The sequence below is a fragment of the Macaca thibetana genome, chromosome 11 (genome assembly GCF_024542745.1).
Source record: "Macaca thibetana thibetana isolate TM-01 chromosome 11, ASM2454274v1, whole genome shotgun sequence".
NCBI classification, from domain to species: Eukaryota; Metazoa; Chordata; class Mammalia; order Primates; family Cercopithecidae; genus Macaca; species Macaca thibetana.
This window is the reverse complement of record NC_065588.1, coordinates 97,069,628-97,093,625: the sequence shown is the minus strand read 5'-3', so window position 1 is coordinate 97,093,625 and position 23,998 is coordinate 97,069,628. Positions and strand designations below refer to the sequence as shown.

The following is a 23,998-nucleotide window of genomic DNA, read 5'->3' as shown; positions in this document are numbered from 1 at the left end:
AGTAGGCTGAGGCAGGAGAATCACTTGAATCTGGAAGGCGGAGGTTGCAGTCAGCCAAGATCACACCGCTGCACTCCAGCCTGGGCAACAGAGCAAGACTACACCTCAAAAATAAAAATAAAAAATGTTCTATACATACATTTAAAATGGTACCTTCAATTTCTTCCTGAATCTTCACTAATCTGCTTACTATGTAGGAAGGCTCCAAAGTAAAGTGGCATTTCAGGACACACAATATTAAAATATTGACCCTTTTAAAGCTTTCAAAAACATTTTAACAGCCCTGACTATATTGAAATTTGACACTAGCAGCATAGATGAATAATATAAAGCATTTAAAAGCACTTCAATATAACTTTTAAAATGTTGTAATTGCATTTTAATTAATAAGAAAAATATATCTGACACTTGAAAAAATAATAAAGGCAATTAAAATAACGACACGTGAAGACTCCCTGACTTGAGATTAAATAAGGAAAACCACTTTATTTCTCCTAGTGACAACTACTCAGAATCTCTTTGCAAATCTCTTATGTCATCCTAAGACCCAAAGATCCTCCAATAAAACAGTAGAAGACTCGTCCTCTGTCACATTTCCCCTAGCACAGGGAAAGTGGTTAAATGTTAAAGTTTCACTTTGCATAGGAAAGGGAGAGGAGAGAACATTAGCCGCACTGTTGGCAAACTTGAAAACAGGTGAAAGCAAAGTGAGTGCTCAAACTGCCAAGAAAACAAATATTTGGGTTGAGCAGGTGCAAGCAAACTAGGAAGAAATTTCTTATTAGCTAAGACAATTAATGGTAATTAGATGAAGATAAACAAAAATGATTGTGATCAAAGTACAGGTATAGTGATCATTACAGCATTTAAAATTAAGGATTAGGGACACAGCATTAGCTTCAGGATAGAACCTAGACTTAAATAATCAAGTCATTTAATTCAATAAATATTGATCAACTATTATGCATCACACACATGGCTAGAGGGATCCAAATTCAATTCAGACATTTTCCCTGCATGGTGCCCACCATCTGGCAAGGCAGAGATATACCCTCAACTATGATTCATGGTGGCTAATCATCTGAACAAGGTGCTATGGGATCACACAGGAAGAAGCATGGGGTATGCGGAAGTCCTTGAGGAGGAATTGGTATCTGAACCAGACTTTGGATTTCACCAAGCAAGAGAGAAGGGGAACAAGGCACTCCAGGTGAGGGATCAGCATAAGCAAAAATGTTAACAATACACTAGGAAGAACTGGAAAGCAGGATGCTTGGGAGCAACAAAGCTAAAATGATAGGCCGGGTTAGACTATGAGGGGCATGAACCCCACACTATGAAATCTGGACTCAAACTACAGGTTGTCAGGGATCATTGATGGGTTTTGTGGGCATAGAAGGACATACATTTACTTTATTTTGATAAAATGCACATAACATCAAATTTACCATTAGTGACATTCATTACATTCATAATGTGCAACCATCGTCACTATCCAGTTCCAAAACATTTTCATCACCCCAAAAGGAAACCCTGTACACATTAAGCAGTCATTCCTCATTCTCCCATCCCCTGGCAACCACTAATATGCTTTCTGTCTCTATGGATTTCAATACTCTATTTCATATAAATGGAATCATACAAGATGTGGTATTTTGTGCTTGGCTGATTTCACTTAGCACAATCTTTTCAAGGTTCATCCATGTTGTAGCATGTATCAGTATTTAATTCCTTTTATGGCTGAATAATATTCCATTGTACGAATACATTATACCACATTTTGTTTATCCGTTCATCCACAGATGGACATTTGGGCTGTTTTTACCTTTTGGCTCTTATGACTAGTGCTGCTATGAACATTTGTTACAAATTTTTGTTTGAATACCTGTTTTCAATTATTTTGGATATACACCCATGAGTGGAATCGTTGGGTCATATGGTAATTCTATGTTTAACTTACTGAGGACCACCAAGTCCGCGATGGTTTATAAGCCAAGGAATCACAGATTCAGATCAGTGTTTTAGGCAATGACAACACATGGTGGTGCTGGGGGTTGGAATAGACCAGGAAAAGAGTGAAGACAGGAAGGCCAGCCAGGAAACTACGGCCCCTGCACAGGCAAGAAAGTAGAAAGACTTGATCCATGGCAATGACCACAAAACTAAAGAAAAGAGCATAGACTTGAGGGACATTTGTGAGGCAGAATGAGCAAGAATTGATGAGCAATTAGATGTGGGAAGGGTGAAGAGAACACTGTGTTCATAGGTGCACATTATATTGTGAGTTATATGTTCACAGTTCACCTCCTTTGCTAGATACTGAGCTTCTAAAAGAGAGAGTCATGTCTTAGTCACCCTCACATCCCCAGTTCTTTCTTAGCATAGAACCTGGCCCAGTAAATGAACAAAGAACAATTTCAGTGTCTGGTTGAATAATGGTGCCAGCCATTATTCACAAGAGCAAAAGAACTGAGGGATGATGACTTTGAATGAGTGGTTGGTTAAAGATGACTCTTTGCTTTGTGTTTCAGAAGCAGGATGGATGATGACGCAGCTTGTTGAAACAGGGAACACAGAAGTGGTTTGGACAGGTGCTTGTGGGAACATGTGGGAACACGTCCAACAGACAACCAGAAATTCAGAGCTAAATATTCAGGGAAAGGTTGGAACAAAAGGCCATTTTTGACATGTACTGTACTATTGATAGTTTTATGCATTAAAATATCTCATTTAGATATCTAATTTCATGAATCAACTAAAACTACTATAATACAATGCTATAAATCTTTTCCTAGGAAGAAATGAAAAACAGGAGTAAAAAATATAGTGTGGGTTATGGCTTAATATAAATTTTGCCTGTAGCTAGGCTGGAGGTAGACCCAGGCACATCTCAGATGTTGGCAGAGCAGGCTGCCTGCAAATGTCTGCCTTCCTAAAGTGATGTACACTGGGGAAGAGAGGGCCTTATAGGCAACTTCAGGTTGGAATAGGTAAAAGGAGGACAATCTACCCAGGGTATGAGGAGGAAAGCATGATGTCTCTTTCAGATAAATATTCCTGGCCCAGTGCAAAGGACTCAGATCTGAGCCCACTTGAGAAAATGGCCTCTTTGGGGTGAAAGAGATCATGTACATGAGATAGAGAGGCTGTGACAGATTGTGTCCTTGGCCCCAATTATTCACAGTTCCCTAATTCCACAGCCTTTCATCATGTGACTTAGCAGTGTTGCTCCACTGAGAATAAGACATTCTGCCCCATCCTTAATTTTGGGCTCAACCATGTGGCATGGCTTTGGCTTATGAACTACTAGCAAATACGCTGCCATCAGAAGCTTGAAGTGCTTGCATGATTGGACTGGCCCCTTCTCTGGTACCTCCACCACTGCCATGAGAATGTGCCAGAAAGCACATTCCTATGCCTACTGAAAGAGGAGAGACTTATGGAGCACAGCTGAGTCATCCCAGCTGCTCCCACTGAGGACAACCTAGATCAGTCAAGGGCCAGCCAACTCCAAGATACTGAGTAAGCCCAGCCAAGATCAGCAGAGCTCTGGCCAAGCCCCAGCTGATTCTAGATAAATAAGTACATCTTAATCCTGTATGCCACCGAGGTTTTGGGGTTGTTTGGTATGCAGTATAATCATAGTAATGGTTAATGGATATAGATCCTTTGCCACAGTTCTTTGCTGACTCAGAGATGTCAGAACTATAGGGAATACAGAGCCCTTTTGAGGGATCACATCTTTGCCAACTCTGGGAGACAGTCTCATTGCCATAGGCACCATAGATGTTTTGAAATGAACATTAATAATAATCAGTCTCAAAGAGAAGTAATTTCCTTGTACAACAGACCTCACACACACCCACATTAAAAAAAAAATTGTGTGACCCCTATAAGGTTTCCAAAGGATTTCAGGTATTATATTATCTAAATCGATGTTGTTCAAATTATGAGTTGCAATTCATTCATAAGCAGTGACATCTATTTAATGGATCTTGACTTGTACTTTTTGGGGAACAGAATGGAATGGAATGAAAAATATCAGAGTATGTAACAAATAATAAGAATTATTTCCTTAAATATTTTTTTCAGGTTTGTGCGTGTGTGTAAGAGGGAGAGGGAGGAAGGAAGGGAAGGAGAAGTAGTAGTAGTAGTAGTAGTAGTAGTAGTAGTAGTAGTAGTAGTAGGTCAAAATACACAAATGTTTCTTACTTTAGGTATTGTTCAAAAATGTTGAAAGCCACAGGCTAAAAGAAGGTAACTACATAGCATTTTACTACTAACTAAACTTCAGCATCAAAGCCCAGCACAGGAAATATGAGGAGGAGACAGTTAAGAGAAGGGAGAGAAGGAATCCATGGGCTAGAATAATTAATAGGAAAAGTTGCTTTCACTAACATTTTAGGATTTGAAAAACACTTTTGCCTATTTTATCTCATTTGAGTCTTATAACCGCACCATTTTACAGATGAAGAAATTGAGGCTCAAAGAAGTTAAGTCTTTAGTGTGAAGGTAACACGATAAGTCACAAAGCTGAGAAGACAAGCCAGGTCTTTGTCTCCTATTCCACATTCCAACTATATCTTCGCCAGCTCCAACACATTCTTGAGATCTCTCTCAAATTACTACCACATCCTCAGTCTTTCCCCATCTTCAAAATCCAAATTAAATGCCCTCTTTATACACCCCCTAATAGTGTCCTTTGCCTTCACTGAGCTAATGAAATTTCCTTATTTGGATGATTATTTCATCTCTCTCTCTTCTACTAGCCTATCCCGCCGTCATTCCATAATAAAGGAGCCTTGTTGGCTTGGGTCACTCCAGGACACCCAGCACCTAACATAGTACTGGGCACAAAGTAGGCACTCAATAAATAGCTGCTGAATAAATGAGTATGAGTTACACAACCTGGAACAAGGAAAGTGGGCCAACTCTTCCATTCTCCAGTTACGACCACAAATTAGTTGTATCCTTATTTGCCTGGAAAAGACAAAAACTGTACAGTTTCCAAAACATGTACCCGCATAACTAGAAGGAATAGTGACCAGAGGGTGTTACCCAATCTGTTCGGTGCCTCTTTGCTGGAGAGAACTACAAACTGAACCAGAATCCAGGTACTCAGCAGTTCCTGGGGGTTGGAAAGCCTGCTCAGATTCTGGGCCTTTTTCTCCCTAGACCTCAGAGCCATGATCCACTACTTGCCCTTAGCTAGCAGAATGGTCCACAAGTCCACTGGTGTCTACAAAGCCGGTAGATGAACTCTTATGAGCCAGCACTCCAAAACCCTGGCCTACTTCGGCTCAGCACCTTGACACCATACAGGTTGCCAGTCATCTCCCCGTCTCAGCAAAGGTCGGTGGAGATTTTCCATGCTTGTGGTCGAACTGAGAATTCCATCATGCTCTCTGACTTGCTTTCCCGTGTACATCTTCCTAGTCACTTTACTTCCATGAGCTGATGTCATGGATGCTGTGGGCCCCATGGTACTCCCCCAGCTGCTGATGGCTCTCAGCTGAATGTTTCTTGGGAAACTCCCCGCAAAGAGAATTCCCCAGGGTCACATTCATTCCTTGTGGCAGCTTGCATCCAGGCAATGATGGCAGGGTACAATAGCTTTGTTGTGGGACAATGTTGAAGGATTGTTCCAGCTCCAGGTGTCCCTGTGTGAGGGCTAAGGCTATGTTTGTGCATCATCACAGTTTATATCTTCCCTCTGCCTGGTTATGCTTCCTTCCCTCCATCCACCCCACACACACCACACCATACACACTGATCCCAATGACTCTCCCCAGGAAACTTCTTGCGTGCACATCTCTGGTTCAAAATCTATTTCCCAGAGAACCAGAACTAAGACAGTTAAGCTCCCTCTTGAGTCAGTACCATGGTTGTTGGGATTTTCATTTGGTGTTTAATATCAAAACAATGTCTATGGAAACATTAAGATACTTATACATCACAGACAAATAATATTCCTGTAACAGAGCATAAGCAGACTTCCCACTTACAACTGGTAGTAAAGAAAATGTTCTCTATGGAGTGCTGTTTTGGGAACTCAGAGGTGTGTTTTGATAAAAACAATATAAAAATAATATTGCCAAGAATCTTTAAGAAGAGGATTATTCCTGTCTGTCAAAGCACCTGCCTGTTAGTGACCATAAATTATTTGGTATAATATTTTTTGTTACCTGTGTCCTGTACTAAATTCCAAGCTCCATGACTGACAGCATGGGCATCACTTGGAAGCTTGTTAGAAATGCAGAATCAAGGCCATGCACGGTGGCTCATGCATGTAATCCTAGCACTTTGAGAGGCCGAGGCAGGCGAGTAACTTGAGGTCAGGAGTTCAAGACTAGCCTGAACAACATGATGAAACCCTGTCTCTATTAAAAGTACAAAAAAAAAAAAAATTAGCCAGGTGCGGTGGTACACGCCTGTTATTCCAGCTACTAGGAACACTGAGGCACAAGAAGTGCTTGAATCCAGGAGGCAGAAGTTGCAGTGAGCCAAGATCATGCCACTGCACTACAGCCTGGGTGATGGAGTGAGACTGTCTCAAAAAACAGAAAGAAAGAAAAAGGAAAAAAAAATGCAAAATCTCACCACCCCTTGCCCAGACCTACTGGATGAGGATCTGCAGTTTAACAAGAAGTCCAGTGGGCTTACATTAACGTTAAAGTTTGAGAATCACTGGCCTAAACTACGAAGCTTCAGTATCACATTTTAACTTTATTGAAAATATATGGGATATCCACTCAGTCATATATCACATCCCATTAATTACAGAGTGCTATTGAAGCTATCTCTAAAATGTCCCTTGCATTATCCCTTTTGGATGATACTGTTAAATCCAAACTCAGGCTCTCTTAGCTCTTGTGGACCACACTTTGAGTGGCAAGAGTTTAGATGACTGGAAGATGGATGACTTTATTGGAGCATCTTAAAGCCATCTGATTTTAAGATATATAATTATTTGCAAATCAGATTCAACACAGCTTTTATTCAAGTTCTTCAGTCTCTTATATTAGAAATCCCCAGGTAACTTAATAGCTACATCATTAAATTGACTTTGTCTTCATCATTTCTTTGTCACCAATCATTCTCTGATTCATTGGTGTTTTCAATCTTGTAAAACTAAATAACCAGCACACATGGAGAAAGAATTAACAGGACTGCTGGAATCAGTAATTAAACAACAGGAAACATTCTTGAATTCTGAAAAGAACAGTATAGGCAAGTTTAGGAAAACAGGAAATTTGAAGAAAGCTCAGCAATGTATTTCTCTTAGCCAACGCTCTTGTCAAAATGAATGTTTCCAAAGATTCTCTTAGTTCTAAAGTACAGGCAGTTCCCAACTTAGTTTTTCATTGAGAAGTAGTATACATAGAGGTTAAAATTCTGGGCTTGCACATAAATGTCCATTAACACATGGAATGTACCATGGAAGACCGGAGTAATAGCCCCAGAGAACCCAGCCACCCTGTGCGGCAATACCTCTATTGATGACACATTCAGCACTCAACCTCAATGTGAAGGAGACATTTACCCCCAAGTCTTCTGGAATCAGCCTTTGCACACTGTCCTGCTGCTGGGAACCCTGGTCCCTCACCTGAAGAGCCTCAACTGAAATTTGCCTTCCCTTCCACTGTGACATCTTCTACCCAGCCAGCATCTTAGGAAACCACAAATCACCTTTCAAAATGCATAAAAATGCCCTACTTGTTACAATATCTTAAGTAAGTTAACCCTCATATTCACACTCCATGTAAACCAAACCAGGAAATTTATTCCATAACATATGATTAAAATCTAAATACCCCTTCAGGGCTACTTTGACAAAAGGGAAATTTTTAAAGGCAGAGAGGGCAGTAGGAAGATGACATTCCATTTTTTAAAAATCATATACAATGCTCAATTAAAATCAGAAAAGGCAAGAGAAAAAGTAGGAAAAAGAGAAACGAACAAATGCAATAATAGAAAATGGTTACAAACATGGTAGATACTAATTCAACTATGCCAGTCATCACTTTACTTGTGAATGGTCTAACGACATCAATTAAAAGAAACTGTCAGAATGGATAAAAACACTAGATCCAACTCTGTGTTCTCTAGAAGAAACCCACTTTAAATATAATGGTTTAGAGACTTTCTAATTTATATTTCTCTGGTTTTTGTAGAGGGTACCTGGTCTTCCATTACTCTGTGACACGGATTTAGCTGAACTAACACTCTAGCAGAAAGGCTCAGGCTGGCTGGGCCACGGTGTGCAAGCAGGGACAGGTCAAGGAGTGCCTCTGGCCTTCTCTATAAGGGAACACACGAGTCTCCTGGTGAGGTCCAATTACTCTGCATCTCGTGGTCACATCAGTCGCTCAGGTTGCAGGGTCACTGTTTGCAGCACTCTATCTCTGAAATCAAACCTCTGTTTCGGTTGGCATCAGTTCTGAAAATATCTGGTCACAATTTGTTGAAAGACATTGAATTCATGCTATCAAATGGGCACCTCTTCTAAGATACTCTATACCCCAGGCAAATTCACAGCAACATAACATTGGGCACCTAAGTTTTCAGAGCTTGCATATATGGAGTACCAGTAAGCTCGGTAAGGTCACCAGAAAAGGTGAGTGAACACCCTCCCCCTCAAGACAAGACACGATGCTCTGCTCAGACTTTAGGTGCACAGGCAAAAGCTAGGCTCCTGGGAAGTGATCTGGAACAGAAGATAGTCATTGCTCAACTCCTCTCCTTTTCACAAATGAGGAACATGTGTGTAAAGTCCATAAGGAATGTTTGGAATTCATTAGTGTTTTGTTTATGTGTTTGTTTGTTTTTAAGACAAAGTTATGCTTTTGTTGCCCAGGCTGGAGTGCAGTGGCACAATCTTGACTCACTGCAACCTTTGCCTCCCAGGTTCAAGCGATTCTCCTGCCTCAGCCTCCCGGGTAGCTGGGACTACAGGAGCATGCCACCATACCCAGCTAATGTTTGTATTTTTAGTAGAGACAGGGTTTCACCATCTTGGCCAGGCTTGTCTCAAACTCCTGACCTTGTGATCCAGCCACCTCGGCCTCCCAAAGTGCTGGGATTTCAGGCATGAGCCACTGTGCCTAGCCTAGCATTCTTTTTTAAAAACACAATCCCACCAGAATACCACTAAAGGGAAGATGGTGAGGCCAGGGAAGGAGGGCACAAGGCAAAAGGAAGAGTTCTCAATGATTCCTGCCTATGGAAATGCAGGGAGATTACCAATGGTCTTGAACACATCAGAGGACAAAGGTGTTACCAGTAGTCTCAAGGGGAAAAATCTTCCTCTTTGGAAAAAAATTCCCCCCATGTTTTTGATTAGGGTATGGTTTGCAAAAGGCCCTTGCTAAAATAGGATCAAATGCATTAAAACCCATGAACCCATTATCAATAATTAAGGTACCAGACTACTGCCACCAAGCAGAGCTTCAGAGAACAGGATCAGACTTTGGTATAAGTCAGTGGTTCTCAACTAGGGGTGATTTCGCCTGCAAGCATACATATGGCAATGTCTGAAAACTTTTTTTGGCTGTCACAACTGACATCTGTTGGGTGCAGGCCAGGGATGCTGCTAAACATCCTACAATGCACAGGACAAACCCCACAGCTAAGAATTATTCAGCCCAAAATGTCCACAGCACCAGGGTTAAGAAACTGGTATTAGTTAAAAAGAAAGGCCTAAGTGCAGCATGAGATACAATTTATGGAGAGCTAAAGAACACAGAAACCTGAGAAAGGAGAAATCAAAGGTGCTAATCATACTTCACCAAGGACAGCCCTAAGAAAGAAACAAGAATCCTGGGAATGCCCTAAAGGAGGGGACCCATTGCAAGGGCAAGGTACTACACAGAGGGTAAGAAACTCCCAGGGAGGAAGGAGAGTTAAGAATTGACAATGAACATGGGACAATGAGTTAGGGACCACGTCTTCTGCATGTAGGATGTTTAGCAGTATCCCTGGTGTCCACCCACTAGATGCCTGTGATACCTCCTGCCCAGTTGTGTCAACCAAAAATATCTCCAGACATTGCCAAATGTCCCCTGTGAAACAACATCATCCCTGCTTGAAAAATCATTCTTCTAAGAGGGATCTTTTGAATTTTTATATACATATTTTTCTTATTATTTCATCGTTTCTTCTAGATTCAAGATCACTTTTTTCTTTTTTTGAGACAGAGTCTCGCTCTGTTGCTCAGGCTGGGGTGCAGTGGCACCATCTCAGCTCACCACAGCCTCCGCCTACCAGGTTCAAGCAATCTCATGCCTCAGCTTCCCAAAGAGCTAGGATTACAGGTGCATGACACGACACCCGGCTAATTTTTGTATTTTAGTAGAGATGGGGTTTTGCCATGTTGGCCAGGCTGGTCTTGAACTCCTGACCTCAGATGATCTGCCTGCCTCAGCCTCCCAAAATGCTGAGATTACAGGCGTGAGCCACCATGCCCAGCCAAGACCCTTCTTTTCTAAACTAGGTTGTTTAGTCATTCTTTCAGGTGGTCTACATAGAATACATTTTCCCAGTCTTTTTCCAAAAATTTTCTTATGCTGATCTCCCTTTCCAGTGATCACTTAGCTCCATTTGGAATTCTGAATTGACCTTCACTTCCTTCAGCACCTTGAAGATATCAAGCTGCTGTTTTCCAGCCTGTCATTACTACTTGTTTCTCACTTTGCAGGTAATCAATTTGTTTCTCACTTGCAGGTAATCTGTCTTTTCTCTCAAGTTATTTATAAAACATTTCTGATTTTTGCTGACTCACCATATATTTACATATGGATATATTTTTATTTATTCTATTCGGCACTCATCATGCTTCTTACATCAAAGAATTTGTGTCTCCTAATCAATTCTGGGGAAACTTCCAGCCATTGCCTTTTTAAACATTCCTCATATATATACGTTCTATTCTTTTAATGCAGAACAGAATTTCTATTAAATGGATGTTGAGCTTTTTCATTCTGCTTTCTACATTTCAACCTCCTCCTTCCTGTTTTTGTATCTCATATATCTTTGTACTGATAATGGGGTAATTTCTTCAGATCTATCTTCCAGGCCTAATTCTCTCTTCAACTGTGTCTAATATGCAGTTTCAATGGTCATAGAAAACATACTTCCTACATGCCAAGCTCTGCACTGAGCAAAAAAGTACATGATCAAACTATTAATTCCTAACTCAAGAACTTTATTTACATCTATTGTGGTAGCCATATGAAAAAACTGTATTGAAGTACAGTAAGAGCAAAATTCAATACGTGCATAAGAATTGCCAACGGAAACAGAAAGAACAAAATATGCTGAGGCAAAAAGGGAAATAATTCACAGAGGAAACTCTTAACTGAGTTTGAAGAATAAGAATGTTCTAGGAGGAGAATGTAAGGAAAGGTATCAAAGTAGATGACACAGACGTGCAAAATCATAAGCTTTTAGGAAACAGTAAAGAATCAAGTGTAACTACTGTGCCGACGCATCTGTACAGAGTGGTGAGAGATGCTGGAGAGTCAGCTAAAGTTAGTTAGGAAGGCCCTCATGCACCTGTACCATGTACGAAGTGTTTAGACTTTATTCTATTGTCAGTGGAAAAGCAACAGAGATTTTCAAGTGGAGGGCAGGAGGAGGTGGAAAAGGAGGAAGAAAAGGTGGGAGAGGGAGGGAGAGAGAAAGAGGAAAAGAGAGAAGGAGAGAGAGAGGAAGGGAGAGAGAGAAAGTGAAAGGGAGTGAGGGAAAGAAGAAGAGACAGAGATGAATTGGGAAAGCTAAACTATGGTCATGGAAGAATTAAGATGCAGGGAGACTTGTAACAAGACTGCTAGCAGCACTAGTCTAGGCAGAGATGGTGAGAGTTTGAGCTGAAATGTCAGCAAGGATGGAGAGGAAGCTCTGAAGTACCAATATTTCTAAAATAGATGTAATTAATATGTTAGCCAGCTGGCTGTGGAGGCTGATGGCCAGCAGAAGGTTAAGCATGAGGGGGTTAACCCAAAAAACTGGATTAGTACTGTGGATGATGCAATTAACTGAATGTTTGTGTCTCTCCAAAATAAATATGTTGGAATTCTAATTACAGCATGATGGCATTTGGAGGTAGGGACTTTGGGAGGTGATTAGGTTATGAGGGTGGAGCCCTCATGAATGGGCTTAGTGTCCTTATAAGAAGAAGCCAGAGGGCCAGCTCACTCTCATTCTATTCTGTGAGGGTATAGTGAGAAGACCAACCAGCTGGAAACCAGGAAGACAGCCCTCACCAGACGCCAAATCTGTCAGTACCCTAATCTTGGACTTCCTAGTCTTTTTTTTTTCTTTTCCATGAGAAATAAACATTTGTTGTTTAAGCCACCCAATTGTATATTTGCTATGGCAGTCCAAACTAACACAATGAGACTATGCCAGCATTAAATAGAATAATAAATTCAACTTTGAGGGCTACCAGAAGGAAGTTCCATTTGGGGCATATAAGTTTTGATAGTCTGGGATATATCCAGGTTGAAAGTTCCAGTAGGCAGTATATGTATACATACACAGGTAAAACTTGTCAGAGAAATCAGACATGAAAATATGACTTTGGGGGCATCAGTATGCAGCTGGGGATTAGACAGAAAGGAAGGGAGTGATTGAGGATCAGCTGGGGATACAGGAATGACTAGAAAGAGAAGTTGTACAGTGGAGGTGGTAGTGGTGATGGAAGTTACACATCTTGGTTATCAAAAATTGCATGTTAACATGGACACACAGAAGGGAACAATAGACACCAAGGCCTACTTGAGAGTGGAGGTTGGGAGGAAGGTGAGGATTGAAAAACTACCTATGAGGTACTATGCTCACTACCTAGGTGATTAAATAATTTATATAACAAACCCAAATGAAATGCAATTTGGCCATGTAGCAAACCTGCACGTATATCCCCAAACCTAAAATAAAAATTGGAAGGAAACAAAGTGAAAACATAGTTTTACTCTTTTTATGTGACACTTACTAAGCATGAAGGAGTTATTTCCATTTTAATTTTTAAAATATCTTTCATGCCTTATTTTTGTCCTCAAAATATTTCTTGATTTAACCAGAATTCTTATAGTATATCCCAAAGTCCAGTATCTAGTAGCAACTTTTTGAAGTGTAAAGTTTCTAATTATTTTTCTCTTAAACCAAAGCTTATAAATTATTTGTAACAAATTTAATATCAATTAAATACTATCATCATTTACTTCTTAAAAAATTGTATGTCAAACCTACTAAAAGTATCTGAGATAAAGATCATTTCCAAGCTTTCCTCCTATGGTTCTCTCAAATGTATCTTCTTTTAATTGAAGAAATAATTTAATAATATATTCTGCATTCAATGTATTTTTACTAATATTTTAGTTAAATATTTAAAATATTTTAATACTATTAGCATTTTAATAACATTAATTAAATAATTTAAAACAAAAATGTATGTGTGATCACATCTTGTGAAATCATCTATCTTAACACTACACTGAATTAGAATGCCTGGCTTACTTGTCTGCCTCCTCCACTAGACTGTCAGCTCCTGAGACAGGTGTGATGCCTTACTTAACTTTCTCTCCCAAGGACTTATCACAATACATAACATGGAGTGGTAACTTACTATATATTGGATGGATGGATGGATGGATGGATGGATGGATGGATGGATGGATGGAGCAAGCCAGACACGGGAGACAGTTTTTCTGTCATAAGGAAGAACTACATTCAGGACCACTATGCAGTTTCACAAGTTGTTCACTGCACAAGGTGACAAGTAGGGTTAAGTAAAGTCTAACAGAAGAGAATCTACTGTAGAAGTTAGTCACACAATGAAGGGAGAGGATGATGGAACAGGATGGTGACAACAGTTAACACAGATAAATAAAATGAGAGCTCAAGAAGCTCTAGTCATTTAGTTAGTGTTCTGCTATTAATCATTCTTTCTAGGATTGCAGAATGGTGGGATTTATAAAATAGAAAAATGATTTTAAAATGTGTTTGGGAAATTCTTAAACAAGAAAATTCTCACAATCCATAAATAATTGTACAGTTATATTGTGCCTAAAACTCGTCAGCTCCTCTATATCAATCCCAAAGTTTATAGAGAAGAGAGATAGCTGAGAATTATGAAGGGATGTCTGGCAAAGTCTGAAATTTGTAGGGTATCCTAGCATAATTGAACTGACTTATCTCACCTCAGAGTTTTCTTCTAACTAGCCACAGAAACAAAAAATTAAGTATAAATGAGTAATAAAATTAACTGTATTTTTAAAACAAAATAAAATTAAACTTTATTCTTTAAAACACAAAAAGAAAACTAGAAGTTTTCACACAAAAATACGTATTAAAATCAACAAATTGTTGAAAGAAATCAAATAAATGTAATAATTGGCCTACACATAATCATTGTTGAGACTTACAGAAGCTATACCAGCATCTATAACTTTCTATGATAAAATGATTATCACATGCTTGTGTAGTATATATTTGGATATCCAGGCTTACTTTGTTAGGCTACAAATAGTAAGAATAATAATAAGCAGTTGCCTGGAAAAAAATCATATTTTATTGCTAATGGAAAGTTCCCAGGAATGAAGAGAATTATAGGCTTTTGTTTGTGAAAACCCACAAGTTAAACATAGAAACCTCTTCCAAAAATCAGATCAACTCTGAGTATAGTGCTCTATGGAGGAGGAAAAAAGTCAACTAAGGGAACCATGATAAAATGTTAATCTGGCAGCTGCCATTTCACACCCCTTTTTGCCAAAAAATGCCATAACCTTTCAGCTACCCTGGGCAAAGGAGGTACTTCATATATTAACTTCTGATTTTATTAAACTAAAGCAAGCAGAGTCAGCTTTCCTTCACAATAAAAGCAAAACCCAGAAGATTTTAAACTTACTATACAGAAACATTTTCAAGTCCCAGATAGTGATTTTTTCTGCTGTCAAACTGACCTTCAACAAGGACAGTCAGAAAGATGGCTACTTTTGCCATGTGCAGAACTGGTGGTATGCAAATGTTCCCCAGTGCTCTTCAATACCAATCCCTGCTATTTCAATTCAGTCATTTGACTAAAAAGCCTTTGGAGGGGGTCCTAAAGGTATGTATGGGAACCGCAGGAAACAAAATCCCAGGAAGGAAAGGCTGCCAAATGCAGATTGCTGAAGCTCACCCTATGCCATGGACACAGCATCCCCTGGGGTAAGACCCAGGAATCTTCATTTTTAACAAGTGCAATGCTGATTCTCAACATTTAGGGATGTCTGCAATCTACTGCTTTGAAGATTAGTTTTGATAATCTAAAACTTCTGCAACTTCAGCATCTTACCTCTAGGTGGCAGCATCTATGAATTGTTGAGTGTCGCGGTATCCCAACATTCAAAGATTTATTTCCAGAACCAGAATTACACATTGGATTTGGCTGACTAAACCATTATCTCTAAGTGCTGTATCTATAGAAGGAAAACATGGCAGGATAGATTTTGCATAATTTAAACCTCCAACTCAGATTTTAGAAATAAAAACAATTAAATGGCCATCCTTGCATGGCCATTTCTGCAGCTATTTCCAGGGTGATGTAAGTGATAAATTTCAAGGCAGGATGTTGTAAGCATTCTTCTCGCCCTGACTGTTTAACTCATGACTTCCAAGGATCACATAGATCAGCAGTCAACAAACATTTTCTATAAAGGACCAGATAATAAATATTTCAGGGTTTGTGAGACGTACAGTCTCCATCACAATTACTCAACTCTGCCACTGTCATTTGAAAACAGCCATAGACAATACAGAAATTAATCAGTGTGGCTGTGTCCCAGGAAAACCTTATATATAAATACTGAAGTGTGAATTTTATATAACTTTCATGTGTATCAAAGTATTATTTAAAAACTTTTTTTTCCAACCATTTAAAAACGTAAAAGCTATTCTTAGTTCTTGGGCTGTACAAAAACAGGTAGCCAGCCAGATTTGGCAGTAGTTTGCAGACCCTTGAGATAGATCAGTTTGGTGGAGCAACATGAATTGGTATTAACTACAGGATTCAAAGATGACTTTCTGATGATGACTTTTTTGAATACACGAATTTAGTCCAAGATAGGTATCTTGTCACTAAATACAGCATTAAATAACTTAAAGCCATATGACAGATCTTGGAATTTTGATTCAGAGTTGATTTCTAGATAATATTTTACCAAACAGAACTAGCACTTAGGTCAAATATTTCTTTTTTTTTTTTTTTTTTTTTTTTTTTTTTTTTTTTTGAGACGGAGTCTCGCTCTGTCCCGGGTTTACGCCATTCTCCTGCCTCAGCCTCCCGAGTAGAGGTCAAATATTTCTATACACATTCAACCTTCCTTCTGGTATAGCAAAGCTATTAAAGGCCAGTGAGAGCTGGGCACAGTGGTGTGCATGCCTGTAGTCCCAGCTATTCAGGAGGCTGGGGTGGGAGGGATTGCTTGAGGCCAGGAGTTCGAGACCAGCCTGGACAACATAGTGAGACCCCATCTCATTGAAAAGAAAAGCCAGTATGAACATAGAGGTATTGTAGGGGTCCATCACATCACACAAGCAGAAATACAGATGCAATTTATTCAGCAGGCAAATGTGTGAAGGAATCTTATATACACCCAGTCCTGAATCTCCAACAGGAAGTCAACACTTACCCGTCGTGTCTTGACTCAGGGTTTCCTGGCTACTACTGCTGTAAGAAGGCACTGGAGTGATAGACAGTGAGGCTGGACAGGACAAAGGTGTGGCCTGGTCAGTCTTGCGGGTGAAAGATCGGTGGTACACAGGGATGCCTGCATCTTTGGAGACGAAGAGAGGCAGATCTGATGGGAGGGTGGGTCTGCCTTGTACGTATGGATTTTTCCAGTGCGTGAGCCCAATTGCCACAGGCCCAGCAATGTCATAACCTAGTGAGATAAACATATTAGGTGAGTGGCAGCAATCAAAGCCATATGGTGTGCTTATTTTCATTATTTTCATACTTCCCCAAAATCTTAGCTGTTAGTCAAACCAAATGCCACTTGGGCTAAGAATGTATGTTCACAATAAACAGGCAGGCATCATCCCTCTTGATGGATCTTGTTCACTTAATCAACTTATGTTTATCAAGTACATGCTAAGTGCCCACTCTGCCTTCAAGGAGCTCAGAGTCCAATCAAGAAAGGAGATAAGACCTGTGTTCATAAGAAAAAAATTATTTAAGTCCTACTATAAGCTAGAAACTTTGCAGAACTGATCTAGAATCCTCACAGCAATTGTACAAGGGGACTATTACAATTTCAGTCTTACAGATGAGAAAACTGGATCTCAACCTGGCCTACATCAAGTTCCAGAGGCAGAACTTAAGCACAGATTTGACTCCAAAATCGATGTTCTTTCCCATAAACTACAACTAACTACAGTACAAAGCAAGATGAAAGAAGCCATTTTAAAGTAGATCAGAAAGTGCTCCTCCGGAGTTCGGGGGAAAGAGCCTTTCGAGGTATAGGGTCTGGGACCTGGGGAAGGTAGCATGAATTTGGATGAACCTAGGGAATATTATACTAAGTGAAATAACAGAAAATGACTGTATGATCTCACTTATACACAAAATCTTTATATATATGTATATATAAAAATTTATATATATAAAAATTTATATAAATTATGGAATTGAAAAAATATATAAATTGTAAAGATTAATTTAAATTATAATGTTAATTATAAAGATTTTTATATATAAACTTTATAAATTACATATATACATATATATATATCAAGATTTATATATATATATAAACAAAGAGTAGACTGGTGATTACCAGGAGCAGGGAGGATCAGAAGACAGAGGTAAAAAAGTACCAAGTTGTAATTAAGTTATGCAACGTGAATAAGTCTAGAGATTTCATATACAGCATGAGAACTAGAGTTAATAACTTCATATTGTGTGAACTGGAAATTTGCTAACAGTAGATTTTAGGTGCTCTTACCACACACACGTTAAAAATGGTAACTGTGAGATGATGGTCATGTCAAGTTGCTTGACTACAGTAATAATTTCACTATGTATACCAAGACATTATGTTGTGCACCTTAAATATATGCGGTTAAATATATCAATATAGATCTGATTCATCATAAACACTTAATAAATAAATATATGTTCTTTTTCCAAAAAAAATAAAAAGTCTCTAAGGAACTTTGGACTCTCTAAGATTTCAGATTTTAGCATTTATTTTATAAAATTATAGCTAATTTATAGCATATATTTAATTTTGAAAAAATATAGTTCACACAGCTAACAAGTCTTTTTTTATTTAGGAAATTTCTACATCATTTACTCTGAAAATGGAATTCATTAGCAAATATTTTAATCCACATTATTGATATAAATGAGCTATGACAAGATCTGCATAATTATGATGAAATATAAATAGATGAGTCTCAATTTAAAAGCAACAATGAAACCACAGTATTTTGAAGAGACAACCATCCAGGGAACAGCTGATACCCAAGGGGCAAAGAATAGGAATGTCACGTTGGCAGCACTGATAGCCTGCCCATCCTCCCTCACCCACCATCATGTCCCCTCTTGGGGAGGGAAGCAGGAACAGGGGTCTCAATTCCCACTGGACCCAAAACTGTGAAGAAAGAGATGGAAAGAACACCCCAAATTGTAAGCTGTCTTGAGAAAAAATAATGTTAACTATGTGGTTCTTAAATCTCTCATACGATGGCTAAAATGGGAATTTACCTAGAAAATAAGGGGCTAATCAAGTATCTCATGAATAAATAGAATAGTTTTAGGAGTCCTTCTTCTGTTCTCTGGATTTTTTCACCCCACTGCTTTTGACAAGACATAGGTTCGTCTAGGAACCACATTACTAGGAAATCCACACATATGCTATTTTCCTAAATGGAACACCCTCACAAATGTGACACTTCTGTGTGAGATGACTGTTTTGTAAGAGAAGGAATGAAGTACAAGAAATGAAAGAAAACAAAGGAGATTTTAGAAAAGAACTCTTGGATGATCCATACATCTGTCCTCCCTCTAGTACTTTGAGTCTAAAGTTGTAAATTATTTTTGTTCTTACTATAAATATTGCAAAAGTGCTTCGCACTGGACAGACTGTGAGCAGTGGATATAGCCCGTTGCCTATGCAGAATCATTCCCCTCCTGCCTCCCAACAGAGCCACGACTTCATCTGGGAATCTGTCCCACCCCACACAGCCTTGTGACCCAGGACACAAGGCTCCTTCCCTTCCTCATCCCTGTCCAAAGCCTCAGGTGAGCCTGATAGGGCTAAAAACAATGCCATCTCCCTTGTCAATGATTGGCTCAAGGATGGTCGTGGGATACAGCCCTGCCCAGTGAGATAGGAGGAGTCTACCAAGGAGCTACAGGGGAAAGTTTCTCAGCTCCTCAAGCGAAGGCCTGAGGAGGGCACCAAAGCTTCTTTCCCTCTGATCATTGTCATGTCTGAATGCAGTTCCTGAAACCCTACAGCCATGTGGTTGCCACCATGAAGATAAATTGAGAGAGGAAGGCATAGGGGAAAAGGCCTTTTACAATGTCACTGAGCAGCTTAATCAACCCATCCTAAAGACAGGCCTGCCTCTGGTGTCCCTGTTATGTGAAATAATAAATTTCCTATCGTTTCAGCCCATTTGAGCCAGGGAACTGAAGCAGTAATCAAGAGCCTTCTGGTTACGCTGGCACCTTTTGGGAAGATTAAGCATCTGTCATATCTACCTCCCCTTCAGAGGTTAGTTTTCTAAGGCTGCTGTGACAAAGTACCACAAACTCGGTGGCTTAAAACAACATAAATTTATTTTCTCACAGTTCTGGGGGCTACGAGTCCAAAATAAGGTGTCAGCAGGGCTGTGCTATCTCTGAAGGCTCTAGAGAAGAATCTGTTCCAGGTCTCTCTCCAGGCTTCTGATGTTGCCAGAAATCCCAGGGTATTCCTTGGCTTGGAGATGTATCACTCATACCTCTGCCTCTACTATCACAGAGCTCTCCCTGTATGGTCTCTGTGTCTCTTCCCTTCTTATAAGGACACTAGTCACATTGGAGTAGGGCCAACCCTAGTCCAGATGACCTCATCTTAACTTAATTACACCTGCAAATACCCTATTTCCAAATACGGTCACAATCACAGGTACTGGGGATTCGAATTTCAAAGTACCTTTTGGGGGGAAAATTTCAACCCAACACCCCGACATGGTAGCTAAACCTGACTGGACCAGGGAAGGCCACACTTGGCCCAAGTCTGCAAGATGTCAGGTAACAAGAGTGTCATCCAATAGGAGCCTGATGACCTGGGCTCAAATCGCAGCTCTTACTCTCATGTGTCCTTAGGCAACTCTTTACCCTCTCAGGAACTCCATCTCCTCATTTATAAAATGGGGGAAAATAACACTGTTTAACCTCAGGATCTTTTTGAGGATTAAATGAGTAAATACAGAAAAAGTAGTTAAAACACAGTGCTTGGCAAAAAGCTCCCCAAAAGTATCTGTTAGCTACTGTATCATCCTCACACTATCTACCCCTCCATTTTCATTGAAAAAAGTACCTTAAAAGAGAAGTTTCTACTCACAGCCCTTCCCTCCGTATTCAGAGCTCTGCAACATGGCTCCCATCCCACCACCCACTCACGTGGCTCTCAGGATGTCACCTAGGCAGACTTTAATTTTCAACCTCTTCAGTCTATCCTTCTAGAAATTCTCTGGGCTTTCCAAGAAAGGTGCTTGCCTGGTTCTCCTACCTCTGTTATTATTTCTATCCTGACCACGCTTCCCCCAAAGATTGGTCCTTGGTCCTCCACACACACACAACGTACTAATTCTCACTCTTATTATCTCATCTTCTTCCAAAGATTTAACTGAACTCTCTGTGCAGATAGTGCCAATATTTTCATCTCATGAACATGTTCTCCATATTTCTAATTTCCCATGAGGCATTCCGAGGTAAGAAGTCTCACGGGCATATCAAATCAACACATCTAACCTATAAGCATCACATCTTCTTCCCGACTTCCACATTCCTGGGAACAGCTCAGACTGTGTCACCCTGAGGTAAAATCTCAGGGAACACTTACTATCCCCATACCCAGCCAATGACCAGTTCTGCCAGCAATTCCATCCCTCTCCCCCAAGACCCGCCTCTTCATCCCACCTCCCTAGTTGATTTCTGTCTCATGTCAAGACCACAGTCACAGCCACTAACTCTGTTACAGTACCAGATTCTCCCACATGAACTCCATCCCGTTTACCACCAGAATAATCTTCTCTCATCTATACGTTTGTCTTGTTATCCCCCTACTTTGAACCCTAAATGACCTCCTACTACTTAACTAATGTTTAATGTCTCACTAATGTCTCTGGGAATGGCATTTTAGGTTACTCAGTGTTTTCCAACCAGAGTTTGTGAGTTCTTCACAAGAATTCTTAAACTGTCTTTGTTTTTCATTTAAAAGTTAATCATTTAAAAATTAATACAAGCATATTCTGGACCAAGTCTTGCCAGTTAATTTTAATGTCTGGGTTTACTTTTGTGTTTCCATCAGGTTTGGCACCAACTGGTACAATGAATGAGAAAAGGGGAGAGATGGATATGCCAAGGTACATTCATGGCAAATAAAGATCCAATAACCTCACATCAGTGAGCATTAACAGATATTTCACAGGGGGTTGAACTGAGAAAGGCGGCAGCAATGCAGAGTCATCATGAAGTACCTAGCAGTAAAACTGTACTGCACTCAAAGAACCAACATCACTGCAGCCAGTACCCCATTGCATTACAAGCAGTGACTGCACTTCAGCAAAATAACAACATACACCATATTAAATTAGTGTGGTAAATTTGTATTTTTATTTGAGTTACAGAATTTTAACTCTGATTTGCAAAATCAATTTTAATGGCTATTTGGAATACAAGGTATCTATATATAGTTCTATGTTTGAACATACTTAAGTAACCTCATAATAAAAATAATTTAAAACCATTTTAGAGGTTCATCATTAGTGCTTTGTATAGGCATCCACATTGCTGGAGTTTAAGAAACCATGGCATAGTGTTTAAGAGTATGGGCTTTAGTGTCAAACAGACCTAGAATGAAATCTTGGGTAATTAATTTCTAGCTGGGTGGCAAAGCTCAAGTTTCCTCATCTGTAAAATGGAGAAATAATAGTAACTTGCTCATAGACTTCTGATTAAGTAAAATAATGTATGCAGGGAGTCACGAGCAGCTGGCAGGCAATAAGTGCAAAATAAGCATAAGCTGTAACTATTATCTTCATTTTTCTTTTCTGATCTCTAAGTCACTGCCCAACATTCTAGAATCAAGAAAGTTTTAAAAGGAAATGGAAAGGAGAAGGATTCATCCAAAAGAAAAATGGCGCAGTTCACTCTTCTACTTGCGACCAAAGTAACTGGTGTTTAAGGCTGAGTGAGCATAACAAGGAGAAAGTCTCACTTTGATTTTCAGCATCACTCTAACACTTGCTTAGCATGTTCTCCAAACAGCAAAGAGTAGACTTTACCATGCATTTTCAATTTGCGCTAATTTCTTTTAAAAATAGACTAATATAAATCTTTAAAAAGCAACTCGATTGTACTATCAAGTGCATAATAGTACAGGTGCTACATAAACGAAAGGGTTAAATCAAATGATGAAGATCTAGGAACAAGAGATGACTTATCTCCCTGGACATTTCCTCCATCTAATTCCATGCAAAAGCAGTAAAAATCCACAAGAGGGCGATCCAGAAAGGTGAGTCCACAAGCAATTGCTCTGATTCTGAAAATAAATGTCTATGCATTTACATTTTCTTCCCTCTCCTTCCCCAGCCGCCCCCTCGACCTCCAGCTTTTCCAGGCAATAATATTCTTTAAAAAAATCAAAATGACACTAGTGCTCACCTATGGTGATCTGGCTGACACAACTGTAGTAGCTGCCCGTTGTTGCAGAGGAAAGGTTATAACTTCCGCTGCTCACATCTTTGTCTGTTAAGAAAATAAAAGACAAGAAGGTTAATTATAACCTAGTAGACACCATGACCACAATGTAAATATATGACTGGTGGTAAATAAATCAGCTATCTATGTCTATGACACCGGTAGTCCCATATTCATTTATTCGTATTGATGCTTAGGGAGAGCCAGGTGCCAGACCCTGGGATGGGCACTTTGAACATTTCAATAAACAACCCAGACAGCCACACACAGGCAATTTCAGTTTCATGTCACCATTATTACGATGGGAGAGTGAAGGGTGCTTGGGCATTTGGGGGCAGGGGCTTAGACAGGAGAGAGGGTGCCTGATCCAGACTATAGACTAAAGAATATCAGTTAAGGTTTCCAGGAGGAAAATTAACATCCTAATGAAAACCTAAAAGGTGAGTACTATCTGACTGGTCAAGAAGCGGATGAATTGAGGGAAACGATGCATGCAGGAGAGCTGTCATCCCCGTCCTCCATCCTCTGGAGGCTGAGAGGCCACAGGCAGCTTCGTGGGTTAGCAGCTGAATGCAGTAAGGAAAGGAGAGATGAGCAGCAGCCAGGTTGCAAAGGGTCTTGTAAACCAAGTTAACAAGTTTGGCTTCTGCCTAGAAAGCAGGATCCTATTTTTGTTTTAAAAAGATTACTTTGTGGCAGTTTCCAGGACAGATTGGAGGACAGTGAGATGACAGTAGAAAGACATTTGTGAGGTTGCTGCAGTATTCTGATGAGAAATAGTGTTGGTCAAACCATGGGAGGAGTGGCAGTGGAGACAGATAGGGGTGGATGCAATGCCCTCAAAAGCTAAAAGTGCAGCACAGGCATCTATTTCCTCATTACTGTGAACAGAAAACGTTCTAGGCAGAGGGGGGCAAAAGAAACCAAAGCCTCACAGGTGCATTGCGTATCAGCATTTTCACCCACAACATTTCATGCACGAGGTAGGCGCCACCCTCACATCTCTGATGGAAAGGCTGAGAATCCAGGTGACTGAGCACC

At 39.8% G+C, this 23,998-nt stretch overlaps 1 protein-coding gene across 1 annotated transcript in view; it reads right to left on the bottom strand.

Annotated features, from left to right (window-relative positions):
• The window catches only part of ANO4 (anoctamin 4), a 383,617-nt gene extending 360,618 nt beyond the window's left edge, over positions 1-22,999 (bottom strand). The window contains exons 1-2 of the mRNA XM_050750195.1: positions 22,922-22,999; positions 16,671-16,922 (exon numbers count right to left, since the gene is read on the bottom strand). The gene's annotated coding sequence lies outside the window, so the exon portion shown is untranslated. The remainder of the gene's footprint in view (positions 1-16,670; positions 16,923-22,921) is intronic.
• Positions 23,000-23,998: the final 999 nt, after the last annotated feature.